General features: G+C 37.5%; 1 protein-coding gene across 3 annotated transcripts in view; it reads right to left on the bottom strand.

Moving 5' to 3' along the window:
- cdh24b (cadherin 24, type 2b) overlaps positions 1-19076 on the bottom strand; it is a 135806-nt gene extending 116730 nt beyond the window's left edge. Inside the window, exon 1 of one of the 3 annotated variants that reach the window (XM_082173430.1) lies at positions 18853-19076. The gene's annotated coding sequence lies outside the window, so the exon portion shown is untranslated. Of the gene's footprint in view, positions 1-2377; positions 2781-18852 lie in introns of those variants that run through there. The other 2 variants (XM_082173432.1, XM_082173431.1) reach the window with 2 other exon arrangements.
- Between the last annotated feature and the right edge of the window lie 5656 nt (positions 19077-24732).

Here is a 24732-nt window from a genome sequence, read left to right as displayed (position 1 = left end):
TCTTTCATTCCCCTTAGCTAACTGTGTTCATTTCCCATCATGCCAATAAAACCGAACCTGATTTGAAATTAAATCGGGTGAAGGGATATATGACTTTAGCAAGGGCATACAGATAAAGAGTTCGAGGGAGACTGAAGAAAGAAGAACATTGTTTGAATGAAAGAGAAGGGCACGGACAAGTGTAGAGGACAGGGGAAGTTAGTTACACAATCGTAAATTAAAACTTTCACTTTGCATAGTCATACAAGTAGTACGCTCCAGCAACTGTTATGAAGACAATACAAATGAAGTTCAAGACATCAGCATGCCGTGATAAATGTCAATTACCATAGAAAATTATTTGAACTTGTATACTTCAGTTTTTTTTTATGCAAAAATATATAAAAAATGCAAACTGTGGTTACAGAAAGGTAAAACACACAAGTCATTCTGCACATATTTTAAAGCAGTCGTGTTGGTGCTCATTTTATGTTCCTGACATTCTTTCTCAAGAAAAAGTCACACAGGACAGTGTGCACTACTCACAGACTTTTTAAATATTATTATTATTATTATCAATGATAATAATGATGTGTTACTTAAATAGTATTTTTATAATAATTCTCATTACTATATATTGACAAATAAATTTTAATAGTAAAAGTAATAATATAAAAAAATATATATTTATAAATATAATTATTGTTTTTATTATTAATGACAATTATAATAATGTGTTATTATAATAGTATTTATATTCATAATAATTCATTTTAATATATATTGTTGACAAGCTCAATTATGATAAAATAATTTTAGGAACATGTTTCTAATAATAATAATAATAAAATAATATTTATTATTAGTAGTGTTGTTGTTGTTGTTGTTGTTGTTGTTGTTGTTGTTGACAAAAGCAGTTATGATAAAAAGTGTTATTTAGACCGTGATTTTAATAATAATAATAATAACAATAATAATAATGTGTTATTTAAATAATAATTGTTATTATTGTTAGTATTATTGTTGTTGGTGTTTTTATATTGTTGACAAATTATTAATGATAAAAAGTAATGTTAGAAACATGCTTTTAACTTTTTTGCCAGTTATCAGCCATGAGGAATCAATTAATAATCTGAGTAGAATAGCATGATAATCTCTGCTTAAAACATCAAGCAACAACATCTTGTCGTGTGCACTTTCCTTTAACCAGTTGGACTGTAACGTATGGGTGACATGTACAAGTATTTGTACACACAAGCATTTTTTTCTATTTCACTCTGTCTCGACTCTCGAGTCAGAAGCACCAGAGGTGACAGTTGTAAGTGAGAACATCTCCACTGGCTCTGGGTTCCCTCCAGGTGCACATCCTCAGGAAGCTTTGAAACATCCCTTTAAATGAACAACTTCCCTATAGTCCTTAGGGGAGATGCTACTAGAAATCAGGCTTAGATCAGCATGTTCAGGCTAAGAGCTAAACTGTATCAACCCAGAAATCCTGCAGTCAGGGATGTGCACTAAACAGAAGGCACCCTAGCCTGCACAATTTAGAGACGGTGACCTAAAAGCTCCAGAAATAGTGTTCCATTCTTTCTGGACAGACAGCTACCCTGTAACCTAAGTAAAAGTGGAGAGATGCCCAGTGAATGAGTTGGCAGATGCATTAAAGAGTTCGCTCTGAGAGAAGATAAGGCTGCTACACTCTGTTTTAGAGAAAAGTGGTGCATAAAAGATGATCGGAGAACCACTCGCATGCGCAAGGTGTCAAGATTTGTCACCACCTGTTCTGGATCAAAACATCGTGATGCCATATAGCAAGCAACCACACTTCTGAGTGTAGGTGATGGATATAAGCAACTAGTTTCTAATGATCTGCAACATTTAGTTAGGGTTAGTTTGTGACTTCAGGGCTCCTGCAATGCTTCAGAGAAATGCAAATCTACTGATATCAACTGTGGCAGTGAGGGGAAATTGAGTCTGATTGGCGCAGAGACGGTCATGATGACCAGAGTCCTTGAATTATCATAATTTATGTCAAATCTCAGGTGAAAAAGGAAGCGCATGCGTTAGTTCTACAAGAAAGACTTTTACAAGAAAAAGTTTGTTGTGTCATTCTTACGTCATTTGTTGCTTCAGCATGCCAGCATTTTGCATATATTTTAATCACTAAATAACATGCCAAATTCAATCTCTGTGGTAAAATTGTAAAGACGCCCAAATCTCCAACAATGTTTTGTCTCTTCTTCAGGTAAGTGGATGATGACAGTTAGGACACAATGGATTTTAATGCATAAAAGATTTGGTTCGATCCCCTCTAGGGCAAAAACCTGCAAAGTTTGTTCAGTAACAATACTGAATGCCAGTCTGAAAATGATTTACTGACAGACACCGAAAAGCCTACCTCAACCCCGGCCCTCATGCACGGCAGACATCTCTGGAGTTACAGCGCTGTCTATAATGAATCACTCTGGTCTCAGAGTATTGAACCTCAACAGACGCTATCCGATACAGGCAGAACAGCTTTGCTGTAATGAGAGCCATAAAGTCTTGAGCTTTGATCAATGGATTAACTAAAAAACTATGACTGATCGACATTTGCCAAGTGTCTGATTTATCAGGTTAACCTGTGTGCGTGTGTATGTGTGTGTGTGTGTCACAGCGTGATGAAAAGAAAACCGGATCAATGAGGTGATCGATCGCCCAAGGCCCCTCTTGCTCTCCGTCGAGTGACATTAGAAATTGATCAAGTGCGTGCAACTCGGAACACGTGAACTTTAGACTACTCACGACAGAAAGCATTCATACGTGAACTTGTGTTTGTCTGGCTCTATGTTTGTTGAAGGTTAGAGACAAAGAGCAGGAAGACGTCCCGCTGTGACGAAGAAGGAAGCTCTGAGCTGAAGTGTGGGAAAGCAGCAGCGTGTTAAGGAGGCAGATAAGCAGAGACACATCGACAGGAAGCTGTGACAGAGCGGCTATGGTTAATAGTCAATGGGCATAAAGCTAAGAGGGCAAAGTTGAAGCGACATCAAACCGCGAAGCTGAATGCCGCTTTTGGCACGAGCTACAGATAGTCCTATTTTTCACCACACGGGTCGGCTTTATGCTGCTGACAGAGAAATGAATAGATGTGTGTAAAGACCCGAGAGATTTGCCAGTGGATTAATCCTTTCATTAAGGAAAGCGAGAAGTTAATTGCAGCGACAGCTGCGTTTCTCAGAGTTTACTCGAATGACATTTTAACGCCATCCTTTTAAACGGAAAAAAGCAATTATCAATAAATGCAGGGCAATCTTCACATGATGAATCAGGCAGAAATTAGCTTTTATTTCTCTTTTCTTTGGCCTCGAGACGTGTTGGCAGCACAGGCCTGGAGTGAGTTTTCGTGCAAACCGTCACGCAAACGAAAATAAACCACTCGATAGTGTTGTGATGAAACGTCAGACAAAGTTTAGGCAGCAGATCAAAGGTTACGATAGAGCACCATGCTGAAGTCTGATGAAAAAGAGTAGAGAAAAAGATAGATGGAGATGGAGATGTCCTGGGTAATTACTTTGAGCAGCGGTATTGAACTACTGAAAGGAATATTACGTCGAAAAAGGGAAGTTAGGCTTTGAGACTATTCAGAAATGATGCGGATAATAAGATGAATGTGAATGAGTGTCCAGAGACCAGTTATGAAAGAAGACGCAGTGCTGGTGACAATCCAAGAAAGAGACAAAAAAAAAGAAGAAACCGGTAACTAAAAAGGAAAGAGTGAAAGGGAACAAAGACAAGGTAAGAGCTGTTACTGTTTAATCTCCCACTGCTTGATAATAGCTTTGAATGGGAATATCAGACATGCCTTTCTAACCTCAAAACAATCCTGGGTTTACACGTATAGACCGCCAGACACTGAAAGGATACCAGATACAGTTTAAATAGGGAAAAAATATGCGTACTTATTATTAGAGCCATCAATTAACACATTCATTTAATAAAAAAGTATTTTTAATTTAAACGTAAAACTTAAATTATTAATTATAATGAATTATATATTATTTATATTAATTATTATTCATTTTTATTAATATCATTAATTAGTCATTTATTGTTTTAATAATGTTAAGATTTTTTTTATATATATATACTTTTTAAAAACACATAAAAAAAAAAAAAATTCAACATTTATAAAATAACCAAGTTTATTTGCTTTAATTTTAGTTGTTTTAAAAATATAACATTAATGTAAAATAAAAATACAAGTATAAAATGCCATTGCTGCATAATCCCATTGCAGCATCTTCATTGACATCACTCTCATTAACATGTAAAATGTTACAAAAAGAATTAATTGAATAAAAATAATTTTATAATTTAATTCATTTTTTTTTTATATTGAATATACTAAATTATAAAATGTATGTAAAATAAAATATAAGTATAAAATGCCACATCTACATAATCCCATCCCAAGTCTTTCCCCCAAAAATCATTAATCAAACATTTATATTGCATGCAATTAATTTAATTAATATCGATATGTAATTCACAAAATGTTTAATCGATTGACAGCCCTAATATTTGTATACAGCATATACATATACCATGATCAAGAACTCTGTTCGCAAACAGCTGTCTTACGCACACTTATATTGTCACATCCATCTGGCTCTTGACCAAAACTCCCCCAACAATGTGTCATAAAATCTCAGCTGCTCTTTCTCCTTCCCTCACTTCCATCTCTGTTTCCTTTCTTTCTCCATGCTCTGATTCACTCTCTTTTCCTGGTGATGACAGCCATGGCCTGGTGTCATCGTGCTTTTAACAGTACAGCTGTAGATGCAGCAGCCAACATGTGGAAAACGACAAATGACAGGACGCAATGCAAGACTCTTTACCCAGATCTGTCAGAACCACACACCTACCAACCCACATCTGCGCACAGATGTGCATGTGTGCAATGTTACGTGGACATGTGCAGGTGTTACTCATAAAACTTTGTCATGTGAGTTGTCGAGTTTTTTGTCAAGTTTTGGCTCTCAGCTTTGACTAGGATATTGGTTATTGCCGGGTGGGGGCTGGAGAGAGGAGTCTAGTGATTTCACGTCTGACTGGACAGGAGGACAGGTCTATTTCTCTATTTCAGGACTGCAGCTCAAACTAACCCTGCTCCAAAGGCAGTTTTAACCAAATCAGGCTGCAGCTCAAATGCAGGCTCTACAGTTTGCTCACATTTGCAATTACATCTAGTCATTTAGCAGATGCTTTTTACCTAAAGCGACTTACAAATGAGAAACATCACAAGCAAGAGTCAACAATACTCGCATTACCTTAGTGCCAAAATTGGAATGCTAATGCAAAAGCTAATTTTAACTAATTCGCACGTGGGTTGAGTTTTATTTCTGGATTTAAGTCTCTGCAAACGTTGCTTACTTGCAATAAAAAACGTTTACAGTACAATAATCCTGAAGTCTGTTTTTAGCGATTGGCAAATCCTCAGCACTTGAACTTTAGCATGTAGCCATGGGTCCATTTTCAGGGTCAAGAGTCATAGGTTTAGGCTGCATGCAAAAAAGAGAACAGCAGAAGGCAAGATGTTATTCTGTCAGACCTTAAAATATGAGAGCAACTAAATGGTCGATTTCCAAATGACAAGCTTAAAGTGTGTTGATCTCTTGACTCTGTTATAGTGGGGGCATTTGGCCAGTCAAGGAAATTACAGTGGTACTTTATGGAGCACTATGATTTATCTCAACACCATGCATATTTATAGTTATAAAAATGACCTGATATTAAAAAAAAAAAATGTAAGAGATTTAAATGTGGAAAATATTAACAAAAATGGTAAGTCTCAGCCTGACACAGCATGCCCAATTGCCCATGAAATGCCCACTGAACATTCATAACCCAACTAATGCATAATGCACAAAAAGGGTTAAAATCTGACCGAAATCTCAAAAAGGAATCTTTAGGAAATCAGGAATGCAAGTTTTCATCAGTCAACCAGGTAACAAAGAAGCTATTAGTTGCAGTTATAAAATTATGTATATATATATATATATATATGTATATGTATATTATATTATATTATATTATTATATTTCATTATTTATATATATATATATATATATATATATATAAATAATGAAATATAATATAATATAATATAATATAATATAACATAATATAATATAATATAATATAATATAATATAATATAATATAAAATAATATAATATAATATAATATAATATACAGATGAAAGGTTTGGATTAATTAAGAGTTTCACCAAGGATGCATTTATTTGATCAATAAATGCATATTAGAATGATTTCTGAAGGATCATGTAACAATGAAGTAATGACTGCTGAAAAATCTGATTTGCCATCACAGAAATAAATTACATTTTAAAATATAATTAAAAAGAAAACAGTTCTTTTATATTGTAACAATATTTCACAGTATTACTGTTTTTACTGTATTTTTGATCAAATAAATGCAGCCTTGGTGAGCATAAGTGAGCAAAAAATAGTCTTAATTATTCCAATCTTTTAACCAGTAGTGTATACACATTATGAATACATACAGAGATAGAATGCATTCATTAGAAGAAGTTGTCAAATGTACACTTTAGGCCATGTATTTGTCACACGAGTCAATGGCATTCTCTAGAAAGCCTGTTTATTCAAACATACCTGGGTCACAGGGAGATGTTTAAATAGTCCTTTCAACATGTAGCTTGTGGCAGAATATGTGTATCGCATTGCATTTAGCAGCTTTTATTGCACTGATGAGATCGATAAGAGTTTTCCGATCTCAAATGGGAAAAGAATTCCAATGAGCGTGCGTTTGTGTGGCATTAGAGTTGATGGAAATGATATTGAAACTCTCTGTGATGTATTACTTCTGAGCAAATTTCACCCTCGAGTGATTTGGACAGAGCTTTCTGTGTACACAACTGTGTACATAACCGCTGGTGTTCTCTGATTCTGATATTATGTTCTGGTTGCATATAAATAGCGGAGATTCAGAAAGCTATGTACTAAGGAAAGCAATGCTTTGCGATTACTAGATCTTTGAGTCAACAAGCACAAGATTTTCTCTCTACATGAAGTCATTCACACTCAGCTTCCTGGGTGTCCAAATTGACTGTAGATGACGATGGTGGAAAAAGACAACGAAGCTCTCAAAATTCAAGACCTCCCCCAGATTAAGGTCACTGCAGAGTTCCACGCTTATGACCCATCATAAAAAACGTGATCCGAAGGCAAGAAAATATTTGCCACGCCAAACTACCAGGTATGGATCAATCAAACCTTTGAAGTCTAGGCTATTTGCAAGCAAATGAAAAATAAATGAGAATCATCTGTGATTCTGAGTCTGTGATTGTGCATTTAACTTGCAAAGGCAAAAAACTGCAAACAAAATTTAGTTAGAACCGCATGGGGTCTCTTATACCAGTGGTTTTCAAACTGTGGGCCGTGCAAAGTGTTAGAATTGTGGAGCATTCATGTGCGAAATATGAAAAATGTAAGTTCTCAAATTCAATTAGCAAGTTCATTGGTGGGCATAACTTATATTTACATATTTCACACATGACACCGTGCCTGTAGTGCTTTTAAAAGGAATGGTAAACCCTAAAAATCCTGTAATCATTTACTCATCCTCGTTCCAGACCTGTATGACTTTCTCTTTTTCTGTGGAACACAAAAGAAGATATTTTGAATAATGTTGGTAAGTACACTGTGAAGGTTCCTATTGATGGTGTGGACCAAAAAAAATGCAACATAATTACCAACATAATCATCAAAATATCTTCTTTTGTATTCTATAGAAGCAAGAATGTCATACAGGTTTGGAATGTAAATGATGACAGAATTTTCCTTTTTGGGTAAACTATCTCTTGAAGCAATGGAGCTCATAACGATTCACAAGCAATTTTATTATGATTTGGTCTCACAAACTAGTACTTACAGGTTTGAATCAGTCTGATGAAACCTTTAATAAATGAACTAATGAATCATTCAGAAGGGCTACTGAATCAACACGACTCCAAGTTCCATGTGAATGCATCATTACTTCAATCAATTAGCCTGCTCTTACTTGCTGTGACACCAAGAAAGATCCTACAGTGTGTTTCATTATTAGAATCTATTTTACTTTTGGATTTTATATCCTAAGAATATTTATTTCAATACATAGGATCTATAAATTATCCTCTTATCTATAGCTTAAGCCTTATAGTAAGAAAGTAGGCATACTTGATTATACCTTTAAAGGACAAGTTCGGTATTTTACACTTAAAGCCCTGTTTTTAGATCGTTTCTGATGAAATACAATGGTTAAGATTGAAATTTGGACAAATGCTGCTGGCCCGAGAATTTTCGGTTTCTGTGGTTTTTGTCCAACTCCATTGACTTGTATTGGATGAAAAACTACGATAAAACCTGTTGGAAAACATCTTTTGCAGCGATTTTTGTGTGAGCATATCAGTGAACACCCCTGACCACTCGGTGAGTTTCACGTCTTTGTAAACGAAAGTTGAATGCGTTTTAGGAAGGATTATTCCAGTGCACCTATGCAGCCATTGTGGAGGTGGGGGGGTGCTACCACAGAAACCGAAAATTCTCGGGCCAGCAGCATTTGTCCAAATTTCAATCTTAACCATTGTATTTCATCAGAAACGATCTGAAAACAGGGTTTTAAGTGTAAAATACCGAACTTGTCCTTTAAAGTAAATTGATTAAACCTCTTTTTTGTGTCCTACCCCTGTTCTATGATCTGTCCTGCAGCAGACAGGTTTGGTTCATCTAAACTCAGATTCAGACAAAACGTTTCAGTGTTGTGTAGTTGCTGTATTTCACCTCTGTAAGACAAGATGCTCCACACAACAAAATAACCTCACTATTCTTCTACCTTCACCACAATAAAACAATTACAATTACTGTTGGTGAGTCCTTCCAGCACCTATCACTGGCCCCATCACCACAGCAGCCGCAAAGCCTGATGGGATTGCCCTTTGAGCTTCAGTCTGCCGCCATCATCATTCTATCAGCTTCAGTGTCTGTGGAAACTGAAATGGCATTACTGAGTGAATTACTGAGCATGGCGGATTGAGAAATGTGTGCGTTACATGAGTGTGCTATTCGACCGGCTGGCTTGAGCATTGTAGTGCTTTTTCGTTTCTCCGCAAAAGTTCAAACAACTCATTCACTTTATCCCTTCTCTGTTTGAATCAGTCCCCGTCTCAGTGGAACGCACAATAAAGAGGAACGCAAGCAGATTTCTCCTTTGAACATTTAGGAGGCGGCTGTTTATTGCGTTCCTCTTTTCCAAGCAGGATCATCAATTATGTATAATATAACACTTTTACGATTAAGGACTCCAAAAAAGAAGAAGCAAGAAACAAGATTTAAGCCTGCCATTGAAAATCAAACCCACCACCCCCCTTCTCTAATTGAAGTGAGTGATGAGCCTTTTTAATAAGAATCAATCTGGGGCGGGGGGGGGGGGGGGCAGGATTAATGCATCAGAAAAAGGATGAAAAAAAGACTCAATTAAGACTATGCCAAACTTTGGCAAGCGATCACGCATTAGCATTAAACACAGCAACCTAGAGACATCAACATTGAATCAGATCCAAGAATTATTCAGGTATAAAAATTTGAAATGCATATTTATTGATGGCTTCAGATAATTCACTGCAAATGTAATCAAGGGCCAGAAACACACACACACACACACACACACACACACACACATATATAAATTTACCAGCAGTTCGCGACACCCTACTACAATTAAAATCACAGACTCAGCGTTCCCTGGACCCAGGTATTGATGATTCATTTTGCATTGTATCAGAGAAACAGAAATGCTGTTAAAAGGAGATCAGTCAGGCAGCAGACATAGGGGGGCTCTCTCTAATTGCCTATTCATCAAAAGAGTTCCTCAAGTATATCCAGAGCTGAAATATCACGCATGACAACTGAACCGCACTCTATTAATTATGCTTCCAATGAACCAGGTTCACAACACTCCTCTTCTGGTTATTAGAATCTCAGTCTCTCTCTCTCTCTCTCCACTGGAGATTCACATAATCAGAGTCATACTTTAACAAACGAGGATAATCATTCACACTGGTAAACAGAGCTGTAGGAATAAATCCTCACACACACACACACACACACACACACAAACTGACAAGGCACATTTTCTACATCAAATTGAAAAAAAGTGGTTAAGGAGGGGGGTTGTTGGTACTTGAACACTGTTAAACAATAGCGTGGGTGACGCATTTGTGGTTTTGTACACATTGACAAACAGAAGACCATATTATAGCACAGACACTCTGTTGTACTAATGCTCGCTACTAATGTTGGGGAAAAAAACAACAATCACTGACTTGGATCTTTGAGCTTCTAAATGATCGTATTACTTAAATGTAATGATACACCTGCTTTAAGACAACATGAAAACAAAATGAACCTTATTTATTTTCTTTATACATGTTCCTCAGTGCATGTTATTAAAAACTGAATGTTTTCATAATCTTTCATCAAAATGTTACTCTGCCTCTGCAACAACTTTCCTGTCTAGATTATGCCAACAAGCCCTTTTATTTTTCAGCCCCTCCAAGTACCCATCACATTCATCTGTTACAGTTTCAGCCACGTCATTTTTATCCTCACAGCCGCCGTATTTATAACCGTCAGTAAGTAAAAGCAACGGTGGAGAATTCTAAAACACTTAAGGAACGATTTAAAGAGAAATGTCAATCATTAATTTTGATCTTGTACCAAACTATTATTTATACAGATCTGTAGTCAGTACAGACATTTAAGACATTTTAAATTAAAGTGCTTATGTGAGTAGATTTTGAATTTTGCATTTGACTGATTTAAAAATTGTTTTTAGTCAGCGCCAATAACCTGCGTTATATATCAAAAAAAATTTTTTTGCAAAAACTAAAATTTTACCTTAGCAGGTTACTCTTTTTTGCTACCCTTGGAGGCTTGCATTCAAGTAGCTTTGGTAGAAACTTCCAGGCAAGTGTTGAAGCTGGTTGGAGCTAAACTGTGTAGGATTTTGGCCCTCCAGGGGCAGGATTGGACACCCCTGGTGTAGAAGAACGATGTTGTTTCAACACACAACACTCTACAGCATCTACTGTGTAATTTATTACTTCTTTATCTACTAAATAAATATCTCACAATTGTCCTACTTGTCCTTAACTTGTCTGTGGAAATCAAGCAAACAGTACATATTTATTTTATCCAAATTAATTTTGCATTGAGAAGTTTTATTTTAATACTCCACTTCTTTACTTTTGTTTACGGAACTCTTGCATTCATAAATGCTGCTGTCTAATTCTATCCCTGCAAGCAGCTGCAACTGCTGACAAACTCATCTGTCATTTGCCAGTGTAAGTGTGTACATGCGATACATTGTGCCTCAGGGCTCTTAATGTTAACTATCTGAGCTAAGGCCTCATTTTTTTTATTTGGATTTCACTGCATTAAAAGAAATATTCCAGGTTCAGTACAAGCTGAGCTCAGTCAACTTGACGTTACCCTCTTTTTCAAAAAAAAAAAAAAGGTTATGCTGCAGCACTTGCAATGAAAGGAATTGGGGCCAATTTTTTAAGGAATGCAAAGCTTATAATTTTATAAAAGCAATTACATTAATTATTATGTTAAAACCTTTATTGTTTGAGCTGTTGAATTGATTATTTTTATGGTTGTTTTAGGCTTTTAGGTGTTACATTATTATGGTAACAAAGTAGTAAAATTTGAAACGCTGAAAAGGTTAGCAATCATTTTTTCATTCAAAATCTTGTTACCACAAATATTGTTAAAGGGTTAGTTCACCCAAATTAAGATATTTTTGATTAAATCTGAGAGCTGGCTCACTCCCCCACAGGCTTCTTTGTAATTGAAACTTGCCGGCCCAGAAAGTTAGTAAAGACAATGTTTACAATAGTCCAAGTGACTACAGTGCCCCAAAAAAACATTTTCTTCTGTGTGGGCCTCTGAGTGGGTTCACATAGTGTAACAGCGCAGCACTTCTGGATTGTACGTCAGAACGTAGGCTCACTATTGGCCGACGCTGGTCATGAGTGTGTGATGCTGGCCATTTTTATTTTGTTTTTTCGCACAAAAAGTATTCTCGTCGCTTGATAAACTTATGGTTGAGCCACTGTAGTCACTTGGACTATTTTAAACATTGTCTTTACTAACTTTCTGGGCCGGCAAGTTTCAATTACAAAGAAGCCTATGGAGGAGTGAGACAGCTCTCAGATTTAATCAAAAATATCTTAATTTGTGTTCCAAAGATGAACGAAAGTCTTACGGGGTTGGAACAACATGAGGGCGAGTAATTTTCATTTTTGGGTGAACAAACCCTTTAAATGTCTTGTTGCTATACTATTGAAAAAGTATGTATTTTAACATTTACATATGCGTGCCATTTACTTCCATTGTAAGTGACTCACTGTAACCAAAGGGGGGCGTGTGAAAAGTAATTTCTGTGTTCATCAAAATTATGCCACAAGTACTGTCAATTGAGCTTAAGTATTGAACTGAAATATTCCTTTAAAGGGTTAAAGCATACTTGAGAACACACACACTTATCTAGAGGCTCCTTGAGGCACAAGACTGATGAGAAAAAAATCTTCAAAGCCATAAACTGAGGCCTGCTCTGTTCGTTTGATGTGGAGATAATGATTAAGGTACATAGCGAGACAACATTTCCATTCGACTGCAAATTGGAAAGATTTTGAGACGGATATCTGAAACTCAACACAAGGTGAGGAAAGATGATTGTCAGGGTCACTGGAAGTTTGACTCAGAGTCAATTGTGACATAATTGGGACTTCAGGCACTGGAGAAGGCTGGTTGTCGAGGTTATTATATGCTTTGTTTAGAACATTGGACTTGAAATGCTCAAGCCAAAGCTAGCATACAATCTCAACTAGGGGGGGGAAATGCAACAGACATTTTTTATCTTTTCTACTTTCTAATAAGACCAGGTAAATTGGTGGTAACTTGGTTGTGTTCATGACTGGCATGGGTTTCTGTAGGAGGACAGCAAGCAACTGACAGCAAGTAAACAAGATGAAGTTCAACCTTCCTTGTATATGAGCCAAAATGGCAACTGAAAATGACATTTCACATTTAAAATTCGCCAAAGCCAGCCAGGCAGCCATCTCACTGGTGATTTGTGCTCTTCCAGAGAGGAAGGCATTACTGTGTGTGAGGGGGAATACATCTGTCTGTCTGTCTGATAAAGCGAATGCCAGTCCATGTGCCATCGCACATTCTTCCTCTGCTTCAGGCCCTCCGCAGCTATCAGTCCATCATTGTCATACAATAATTCTGCGTGTAATACCAGTCTGAGTCCCACAGAAACTGACATACTGTGTCTGCAGTGAGAGCGTGTTAAACCCACTCAACATCCTGTAGAACAGACCAATTTAACACAGAAATAAGCCAATTATCTTCGAAGAGTAGGCAAATTTACAATAGGATTTTCACAATTCCTGTTGGACGTTCGTGTTAGGGGTTGGGCTCCGACACATTAGTCTCTTTCATGACCACACACATTTTTCTAGACAACAATCTCACTTTCACACACTCATAGAGAGAGGCTTCAGTCTAATGCAAACATCACACGCAGATTACACGCGAGATATTGTCAATACAAGACATCTGGACATCTACCGATGGAGATTCTGTAATGTCCACATCTCTCTGCATGAAAACTCAGCAATATTCCAGATTAAAGGAATATTCCGGGTTCAGTGCAAGTTAAACTCAATTAATAGAAAGCGTGTCATAATGTTGATTAGTACAATACTTCATTTCCACATCTTTAAAAGAAGCATAAATCTGGGTTACAGTGAGGTACTGGCAAAGAGGAGAATGGGGACAATCAATAATCTTTAAAATACTCACTGTTTCAAAAGTACAGTAACAAAAAAACAACAATATTAGTGTTAAGATGATTTTAGTGTGAATACTTCTGTATGACATTCTAGTTTTAGAACTTTGTTGCCAAGCCAATGCAATGTCATAAACATTAAACCGCTTTACAATCAATACAGTGTTACCAGAAAAGTTAATGTAAGAGCTTTTATAAAAGTATATACTTCATATTTCTACTTTTAAGTACTCAAAAAAAAGGCCCTATTCACCATTGTAAGTACCTCAGATAATATCGATTTATGCAATTTTTTTAAAGAAACAAAGGACAAGGTTTTTTTTTTTTTTTTTGGTAATCAACTTTACCACAAATGTATTTATTAACAAGTAATTAACTTGCACTCAACTTGGAATATTTCTTTAAGATTTGAGTAGCCTTAGTGTCAAAGAGGTTGTGAAATCAGTTGGATTATGATACACCATCAAAATAGATGATATTTCTCACTTGGTAGAGCAGCTGATGTTTGAGAGCTGTATTACAGAGTGGCACTAATCATAGTGTCGGATTTATAGTTGTCATTCAAATGTTTGTCTGACTGCTAGAATGGAATTAACCAATCAACCAGATCATCCTCATTCTCAGCCCCTTTAAGATTAGGCCACATAGCAGACAGTGTAAGGAGAAAGAGATGGACCACTTATAGATAAATCCATTCATCTTCTATATCTTATGTCGGTCTCAGAGGAGTGCTGGAGCCTACTTGTAGATAAATGAATGGGAGAAACCACAACACTCAATATTTGTGGAAAGACATAAAATGCATGATACCATTTTTGCCAGATTTTATTGCTGATTTTATGTTATTGAAGCACAAACAATTTTGGAGATTTCAGTCTTTCCCCATTCAAGCAGACAGGAGTTGTATTAATCACAATAATCAAAAATAGCTGCCTGGGGTCGTTGCCAAGATGGCAGCAGAGTGAAATGACTTGCCTTGAAAAGGATTTGGCAACATTAAGAAGATACCTGGGAACAAGGACCAAGGTTTGGGATAGAGAAATTCTTTCATGATCAGACACGGGAGTTGTTCCACAGTCAAACTCGAGAATCCCCCTCGATAGAAAGCGTGTTCCGGGCTGGTGTTGTCCGTTATCGTGGCGCACCACATGTTTGCAGGACGTTCCCTGTGTGCCGATCCGCTACACCACTGGGCATTTGAATGGATGGATGGATGGATGGACGGACAGACAGACACATATCATTCCCCAGTGTGGTTAGGTCCATGGGAATAAATTGTTTCATTTTAATTTCTAGTGGAGAATATTCATTCTCAGTGCCAATAGCTCTTAAAGCGCTACTTTATTTTTCACTTCAACAGCATACAACAGTCCCACTTACTGCCTATCAGTGGAGACCACTTCCTGCCTTTGGCATGAAAAGCACTTCTGGCTCCCACAATATATTCAGAAAAACATTAAAATTACAAAATAATAAAACAGTTTGAAGTGCATCACAATAATTCACAGATTCTTACTACCAGCACATGAGCTTTTTACTTATCACAGCAAGCTCTCTAAAAGCCAGAGAGATTGAAAGTATCACCTCATTTGCTCACTTCACCTGACTCTTTCTCATGGTGAACCAATGAGGTTATCACCCTGAGTCACACCAACAAATTGCAGTGGGACACCTTCCCTTTCTTTTAGAGAAGGTTTAAAACATCCGTTAAAAGGTTTCTGTGTTTAGTTAGCTTGTTATGTTCCACTAATGAACAGAAAAAAATAGCTATAACATTGCTGACACTAAGTGCCATGTCAAAAAGATGCACAGCAGTCTGTTAGTATCCAAAGAGACAATCTGCATGATACTAATCTGATTCAGGATGGTAAAGAGAGCCCCATGTTAGCTTTAATACTCACTTTAACTTAGTCTCTGAGGGCCTCTTATCTGATAAAGCTTGTCGACTTCATTTTACTCAATGGCCTGCTGTAGATGGAAGCTCTTTAGAGGAACAATTCCCTTTTTTTCTGTAGAAACAGAAACACTTGCTTTCCAAATTGCTAAGGGTGTGTAGCGGTTATATAATGGGCCCTTTTCTTTAATTATGACTGCAAATATTTCAGGTTTGGATCTTACAACATAAACACATTTACACTCACCATTCCTCACTTCTTTTTGTTCTTTTTCTTCTCCTCCTTGCATGTGCTCATCGCTGCATCTATTGTAAATTAAAGTAATGCCTAAGGCTGTGAGTCAGTCAGTCTTCCCTGTGAAAATACCATATTTATATATTGCCGTCTCTTGCAAGGAAAGCCTTTGTCCAACATAAGTCATTGAGCCAATGTCTTGTCTATTTCAACATGGATGCCTTTCACATTTCCTCCTCACACCATCTCTTCTTCTCCATTTCTCCTTTGGTAAATGCAAGAGCTCCTTGTGTGTAAACAATTACAAGCTTATTGCTGACACAGATTGCTGGAGTCGCGTTAAATAAAATCAGAGGAGTGTTCACCCGAACTGCAAGCTGCCTCCTGCCTGGCCCATTTTGTAACAGTGAACCTCCCCTTGCTTAAGCTTAGCCAAGCTGAAAGGGATTTTGTGCATCACAAAAAAAATATATATCTGCATATACTCACATAAAAACAACAACAAAAATCAATTTGTATCTGGGTCCCTTTGATAGAGCAAAATCATCAAAGGAGAAAAACGCTTTTTGTTTCAAGGCACACACAGACAATTACTGTACAAGAAAGGACCACATGGAGAAAAAAAATAAGAAAGGTGTGTATATGGACATCATAAGCCCATAATACAAGATATGTAGAAACACATTTGGAGTGCAGAGACTCAATATTATTTGTCTTCTTTTTGGCCCTTCTTTAAGCTTCCTTTCTGCTCCTCAAGTGCGTTTTTATACAACAATCCCAAAAAATATAACTTAAAACCAGACAATGCAATGCAAAAAAACAAACATCTCCCCACATTTAAAAATATCCACATTCATCCGCTCCTTTTGAGATGTGTAAAGTATAACTTTTCTGCCCCTAGCGACAACAAACAGAAATGCATTCCCTTCATTTCCCAGTGGTCGGACTAACAGGCTAGTCCCGCCCACAATTCACTCCATTGTTTGGGTAAATAGTTTAGTGTCCAGCTGGTCAAGATGCTAAAACAGTGTAAAGCCATAATGTTGGAAAATCCACCATGAATTACTTATTGGACTTACTATAAGTAGGATTACAATGAGAATAGATTATTTATAAAAGTACTTTTATATACAAGCACATTACACATTTAAAGTCGCCATGAAACGGAAGTTGAGATCATCTTTTCTTCCCTATAGCTGCATACTGTATATCCAAGAGAAATGGCTTCTCAAACAAGATTTAGGACATGACTTGATTTTGTCCATCGGGAATTGATTGGATCGATCATTGTGGTTTGAGGCAATCTGAGTGACAGGTCTTCCTGCCCTTGCGCCCGTAAACATCATCAGAGAAGTTATTTTGATAAAAGATTAAGAGGGCACTTGAAATTAATAAATAATAATAATAATAATAATAATAATGATGTGCACGGATAAATAGTTTTTAATAAATACTGCAATTTATACGGACCAATTTTGATTTCATGTCATGATGGTGACTTTAAGTGACAGACACTCAACCAATACTGATGATACATATTAGCCTAGTAATCACAACGAAAGTCTGCAAAATATGAAATGACTTTAGTCAAGAGATTATTATTTATTTTTTTCGAGGTAGCCTATGTTAGCCTACTTGTTTTGACGATGTACTGTACGTAAGAAAAGTTATGGACCAACCTGCTGTTGCTATGGTAACCTCCTCAAACGAACGCGACTTATTTAGAAGGCTCCTCTGAATACTCTAACTTTTGTGGCTGTGAATCTTAACCCCCGAAAGGTTTTATCGGGGGTTAAGATTTAATCAGGGAGGTCAGACCTTTTAAGCGCACTTAACCCAAAAACATCATATGTCGGCTACTTCACGTAACCCATGGCTATGGGTAATGAAAGCGGCAGCAAATCTACCTACAGCCAACTGTAGACTAATCATTATTACAAAAAACATGGAGAGAAAAGAAAACAACGTCTGGCATACTAAAAGGGCATTCGCGCTAATAATGTATTTGGGTAAACACATGGCACGAGCAGCAGAGCGTATCCAGCCTTGCCGCCGCGCGCTCGCTCACGCGCAGCCACACTCACTTAATTTGCGACTAAAAACATTATTAGGGACTCAAATGAGTGTCATCAGTGAAGCCGTCGTTAAGAAAGGACTAACTGTTTAATGTTTGCCCCGCGAACACCGGGGTGTCGGTAAACGTGTATGCTGTTTGCCCCGTGAATCCCTCAACGGTGACAGACAGAAGCGCGCGCGCCATCTGCTTCAATTCCTTGGAAAGGTCCGCGTTTCCCAAGAGTGAGTCCAGTATTTAATAACTCATATATCACAAAACCACCACTTATAGCCTATAGGACGAACAGCATGCATGTGCATCACCCAGTTAGTCCGTCAGGAGTAGTCTACTTGAGTTTTTGGACATTGTCATTGGGAAACATCGGTAGGCTAGCCTACTTTGTATTGACTAGGCTATTTGTTGAATGATCTATACATTGTTAAAAACAATCGTAGTGAACTTTAGATGGACAATAAAAAATGCAAGCGGACACAAACTGAACACAATACGATGGTGTTTCTTCTTATTCACACCGCTTTAAAGCCTAAATAATAAATTAGGGAACTAACACAAAAATATATAGCCTGTATACTTAATTTGAAATTAATACATTTGCAAATAAATCCTTCGTGCGGCGCACTGGGCTGCTTATTCCTTAACCCAACATTAAAAAAATAGACTCTAAAATATGAAGGAGACAGAAGCTCTGGCTTTGATAGCTCGTGTTAAATTCATCCCGAGCGATCTAGAAAAAAAATGAATATTTTACCTTGTAATGTCGATCTTAATGCGTGGACTTTCTTCCTGCGCTGTGTGAGTCTGTCGGTGTTCAATGACAAGCACTGAGTCAAATATGAACAGGGCAAACGCTGTTATCGCATCTCTCTCGCTCGCTCTCTCCCTTTCCCTCTCTCTCCCATAATAAAACGACTGTTTTAAAATCCCTCATCACGTACTCACTCTCCCTCGCTCTCGGCAGTCTGCAGCCTATCACAACAATCATGACAACTATCTCTTACAGAAATCCGATGTATAATAGAAAATAAATCCTATAATTTTGCAATCATCACAATTTACAACATCATTACTCCCTTATTATGGTAATAGACTATCGGGTGAGTGCAGTTTTTTGCATTTCCCCCCACATTTATATAATTTCTCTTAGGCAAGACAGCACAACAGAAACATTATGTGAGTCCAATATTAAAGAGACTATCCCTCCTCTATCATAGAAGCAGAACTGAGCCAGTCAAAACATAAATGGACATATTTATCCACGCGGGAATGTTTGGTGTTGCTGCCAAGGCTTCCCGTGTGTGTGTGTACGTGTGTCTGTGTATCTGTTGAGCTTTGAAGGGCACTGTTTTAAAAAAGAGAAAAAGAAAAGTGATGGAGTCTCTGACCCACGTCGTCCTTCAGCTCCAGTATCACCTCCTTTATGTCTGACAATAGTTTAAAAACATCCTAACTTGCATATCACAACAGAACAGAAAATATATGTCAGTGTTATCCGGCACTTAAATATAGTTCACCCAAAAATACACAATCCATCATCATTTACTCACCCTCATGAGGGTCCAAACCTGTATGAACACAAAAGACAATATTTTGAAGAACGTTTCAACTGTTTTTATTATTACAATGAAAGTCAAAAAAAGCCTAAAACAACATTGGACCACTTGGACTTTCTTTAAAACACTAACAGTGCAGTCACATCAGCAAAATTTGGTTACACTTTATTTTAATGTCCTTGTTACAGTGTAATTATACATTTAAGTACTGAGTAATAATAATTAACATGTACTAAAGGAAATTATTTTGCCCTCATGCAAAATTAACAAATGCATGGATTTCTACTGAAATAACTGGATTTTGCCCACGAAAATTCGCACGGCACCTTAGGACTTAAGAAATTCAACAGGTTTGGAACAAAGTGAGGGATAGTAAATGATGACAGAATTTTCATTTTTGAGTGAACGATTCCCTCAACTATGGGAAGCAATGACAGTGGGAAAATCAGCCAAGCCAGTTATTTTCAAGAGTCTTCTGACAACACAAAAAAGCCAAGAAAACAGGAGGCAAAATTTCTGATATCTCCCGTCCTCCGTCTCCGACGAGCATGTTGTCTCTCTCCACCTGTCTACCTGTAGCTGCTGTCAATGACAATACTGAGACTTCGCCCATAAGGCCTCCTCGCCTTGATCTTCTGCTGACATTTACCATTTGAAGTCCTGTCCTAAGCAGCAGACAATGACACAAACACGCTGACTCCTTCTGCATTTGTGCTGGCGTGTGGGTGTGTGGACGTGTTTGATCCGGGGACGGTTTGTTGTTGAGAGGGCGATGCATTCAAAAAGTTTCACGTTAGTGAGGAGTGAGGAGGATTATTTGCGCTCGAGCGGCGGGTTGTAAATAATAAATGTGCTGGTGCAGACCTCTGTGAAATATTTTCCGCATGTTTTTCTTCTTTTCCAGCGGCTATCGTGCCCTCGTCGGATCTGTTACTCTACCGACCGCTGTATATTGAACAGTCAGATAGGAATAGGGGAAAGCCTCTTAGAGCAGATCTCACTGAATCTGACACATTTAAACATGCTGACCTGTCTCTTGACCCTTCACAGCTCCCGAACAGGGCCAGGGGGCTGATGATGTCAGCCAGAGCCGGAGGTCACAGGGTCAAATTCTGTAAAACACTGTAAAAAAAAAATCCATCTAACTTCAACTTAAAAACTTGTGTTCAGCTGCAGCCTTACATTTTTTAAGTAATCAAATTGACTATACAAGTAATTTCAACTTAAATTATATTTTAAAATTGAGTTTTAAAAAATTGTGAAATGTATTTATTAAATATTATTAAAGCTGAAATTACTTGTACAGCCAAGATGAGTCCAAATTAAGTTGAAATTGGTTAAATTATTACAATGAGTTAAAGAAATGGAAAAACATATGCTGCCATGATGTATTGATCGTAGCTCTTGGAATGTCATGGTGCTCTTGTGTTCATATTAAACTTTTTTCTTTTTTTCTTTTTTGGGAGAGGGAAAAGCTGTTAAAAGTAGTGTGCTTAAAGTAATAGAAGCAATTTTCTATAGCTATAAAAAATTTGCACATTATCTGCCACACAATCAGTTCATGGTAATGAACAGCACTGGTAATCATCATTAACCGAGTCAAGAGAATAATCTAGACAAGAAGATTTTACAGTTGTTTAGATAAATATTTAGAGATGGAGATAGATGGAAAGTGGAAACCGTAAAACATTAAAGCACTGAAAATGTGTTATTCTATACGTCACGTCTTTGTAATGAGAAAACCTTGATCTCTTGTTCTCGCCATGTGAGAACATTTTATACAAATTAGAAACTGTGTATGTATCGCCGTCCTCAAAATAGGTCTATTTTCTCCTCACTAATGTGCTCTATCTTACGTGGCTGGCAGGCCAAGAAGTGTGCAATTTAAGGTGTATTCAAGACGTTGGCTGCCTTGAATAAATTGGGATCTATTTTCCTGACATCTGGTCTTTTAGAAAGATCATTACTTTGATCTTTTTAAACTTTACCACAAGAGAGGGTTCTGAGACTTGTTACTTTGCACTCTGTCGTTTCATTCCCTCTAGCATAACATATCCTGTCACTCCTCTACTTTCTCCATCTGTCCCTTCACTTTGCCTCTCCATTTCTTAACCCTCATTCTCACATTTTCTGAAAAAAATATATATATTTGTGAATTAAAGTGAATCTATAGTGAATTAAAGAAATAGTTCACCCCAAAACGAACATATGTTTTTCACCCTTATGTCATTCCAAACCTCTAATAGTTTCTTTCTTCTGCGGAACACAGAACATTTATTACTGTTGATTATATAAGAATTTTGTTGTACCTTTCACCTTGCCAGTCACCTTTAGCTTTGCTAAATCGTTGTATGGCATTATTCTCAGTAAAGCTGCTTAGAAACAATATGCTTAATAAACAGACATGCAAATTTAAACTGTTTCTGTTTTTGTTTTTTTTCCTTACATAAATAGTGGATAGAAGAAGATACGCTGTCTCCTTAATACAAAGTAAGTAAATATTGTCCAGATAATACTTGTATAAATACTTATATAATATATATATAAAGCTGGATTATTTACTTTGTGTGTGTGTGTGTGTGTGTGTGTGTGTGTGTGTGTGTGTGTGTGTGTGTGTGTGTGTGTGTGTGTGTGTGTGTGTGTGTGTGTGTGTGTGTGTATAATAGACTATTATGTTGTTTGCAAAAGTAAATATTTAAGCTTTATATTGTAGTTTACTGAAGTTAGGAAAAAAATCTCAAGTATATATATATATACATATACATATACATACACACATATACATATCTATCTTCTTAGGAAGGGGGTAACTTTTTTGTTTTTATTTTCAAAAACATTTTCAGCAGCCATTATTTACATGATCCTTCATAAATTACTCTAATATGTTAATTTGGTGCTCAAGAGATATTTCTTATTATTTTCACAGTTTAAAACAGTTATTCTGCTTAATATTTTTGTTGAAATATTTTTGTTGAAATATTTTTGATACATTTTGTGATACATTTTAAGATTCTTTGATGAAAATATATTTTTTTTAAATAATGTACACATAAAAATTTAACAATGTAAACTATTTTACACACACACACACACACACACACACACACACACACACACACACACACACACACACACACTGTAACTACTTTTAAGGGGATTCTCTTCTGCCTTTGTCTTTCATGACAGAAAAAAAAAACATCTTTAGATTTAGGGCAAAATGGGAGTAAATGATCAATCATGCATTTGGGAGTTACGTCAATCATGCATTTGGGATTTCACATGTTTTTAAACAACAGATTATTCGGCTGCCAGATTCAAAATGATAATATCGGTAATTAATTTGTGCAATTTTACAAACTACATGCAGCACAACCAGAGCCCGTCTACGGAGAGCCTTGGGACTTCCTATTAGCCCCATTCGGTTGTTAAGTCGTGACGTAACCACTCTCCGATAATACTCTTTCCGGGTCCAAAGTCCAGGTCCTCTCTACCTACCTACCGCTTTCGCTAGTGTTTTGGTTATTATTGAGTGTTTTTACAATGCCGCAGTGTTGTGTCCCGTGTCCCGTGTCCCGAGCTAACTCACTTCAACCTCGTAAATCTTCTTTTTCATTGATGCCTGGACTCTACCCTTAATTATGCCACCTGAGTGATGAGCTACACTAACCATTCTGTTGGTGTTAAAGGAATTTAAACCCTTTTTGACCGCCAAGGGTGCCTCACTAAGAAGGACGTGATCGTAAATAAATTTACAGGTTCCACCATTGTTATTTCTGGACGAGAGGAGCGCTTGGACCCGGAAAAGGCTAAACGTCACGCGTGACGTCAGACTTAACAATCGGATTGTATCGATCTTGGTTGCAGTTCCATTAGAGTTCCACTGGAGGTGATCGCGGGCGAGTGCAGACTGAAAGGGAGTCTATGGGGCTAGACGGCTAAATTTGTCTCTTTCACCCGATTGCCGTTGAGAAATCTCAGGTTTTATTGTATGTTTTGCAAGTTCAACATGGGTTATAGGTCGAAAGTTGAATGAACGAGTACTTATGTCCTTTCGATTTCTTACAGGTTGAGTTGTTGTTGCCCATAACACGCTAGCATTCTGCTAATGAACGCTGATTGGTCAGTGAAGGACTGATTACGACCAGAGATGCCGCTTGATGGCATCGTGGCATCCGAAGCGGGACCAGAAACAAACAAAACAAAAACTCTTCTAGCACGTGTATTTACCTGTCAGCTGTGTTGTCGATGCCTCGAGAGAAAAGAAAGTGCAGAGCGCGAAAGCACCAAAGTGACTGAAGGATTGCCGTGAAGCAGTATCTCTGGTCGTACGATGTGTATGACGTCATTGACATTTTAAAATACTTTTTAAAGCAAATAAGTGACTCTAAAAAATCTAACACCCAGCAATGTGTAATTTCTTTGCATCTCCTTTCGAATACAAATTACTAGACAAAAAATTATATCCTGAGAAAAGTGGAATTTGATGGGTAGCGCCATAGACCTCCATTCATTCTGCACTCGCCTGCGAGCGCCCCCGCATGGACAGAGACGTGTTACTGCAGCCAGTCCAGAAGCCGGAAGTAACCAGAGAGTGCCAATTCAACTCACCATGCTTCCCATAATATAAAATAAGACTAATGACTTGTCGTGGGAAGTCACTTTACTACAGCCATTAGCTACTGAGATTCCCCACTGATATGCCGGCGGTGGATCTATACTCACTCTCCACAGCTGGCGACTCACTCTCCTCACATAGCGAGCGACTCACTCTCCTCACGCAGCGAGTGACTCACTCTCCTCAGCCGGCGACTCACTTTCTTCACACAGCGAGTGACTCACTCTCCTCACGTAGCGAGCGACTCACTCTCCTCACACAGCGAGCGACTAACTTTCCTCATCTGGCGACTCACTCTCCTCACGCAGCGAGCGACTCACTTTCCTCAGCTGGCGACTCACTTCTCATGCAGCGAGTGACTCACTCTCCTCAGCTGGCGACTCAGGCCCTGTCCAAAATGGCACACTCCGGACTTGTGGACCTCCTCAGAGAGTCCACACTTTGGTGAGGTCATGTAGTGCAG

The sequence above is a fragment of the Leuciscus leuciscus genome, assembly GCF_965113295.1.
Source record: "Leuciscus leuciscus genome assembly, chromosome: 6".
Lineage (NCBI taxonomy): Eukaryota > Metazoa > Chordata > Actinopteri > Cypriniformes > Leuciscidae > Leuciscus > Leuciscus leuciscus.
This window is presented reverse-complemented; position numbering and strand designations above follow the sequence as displayed.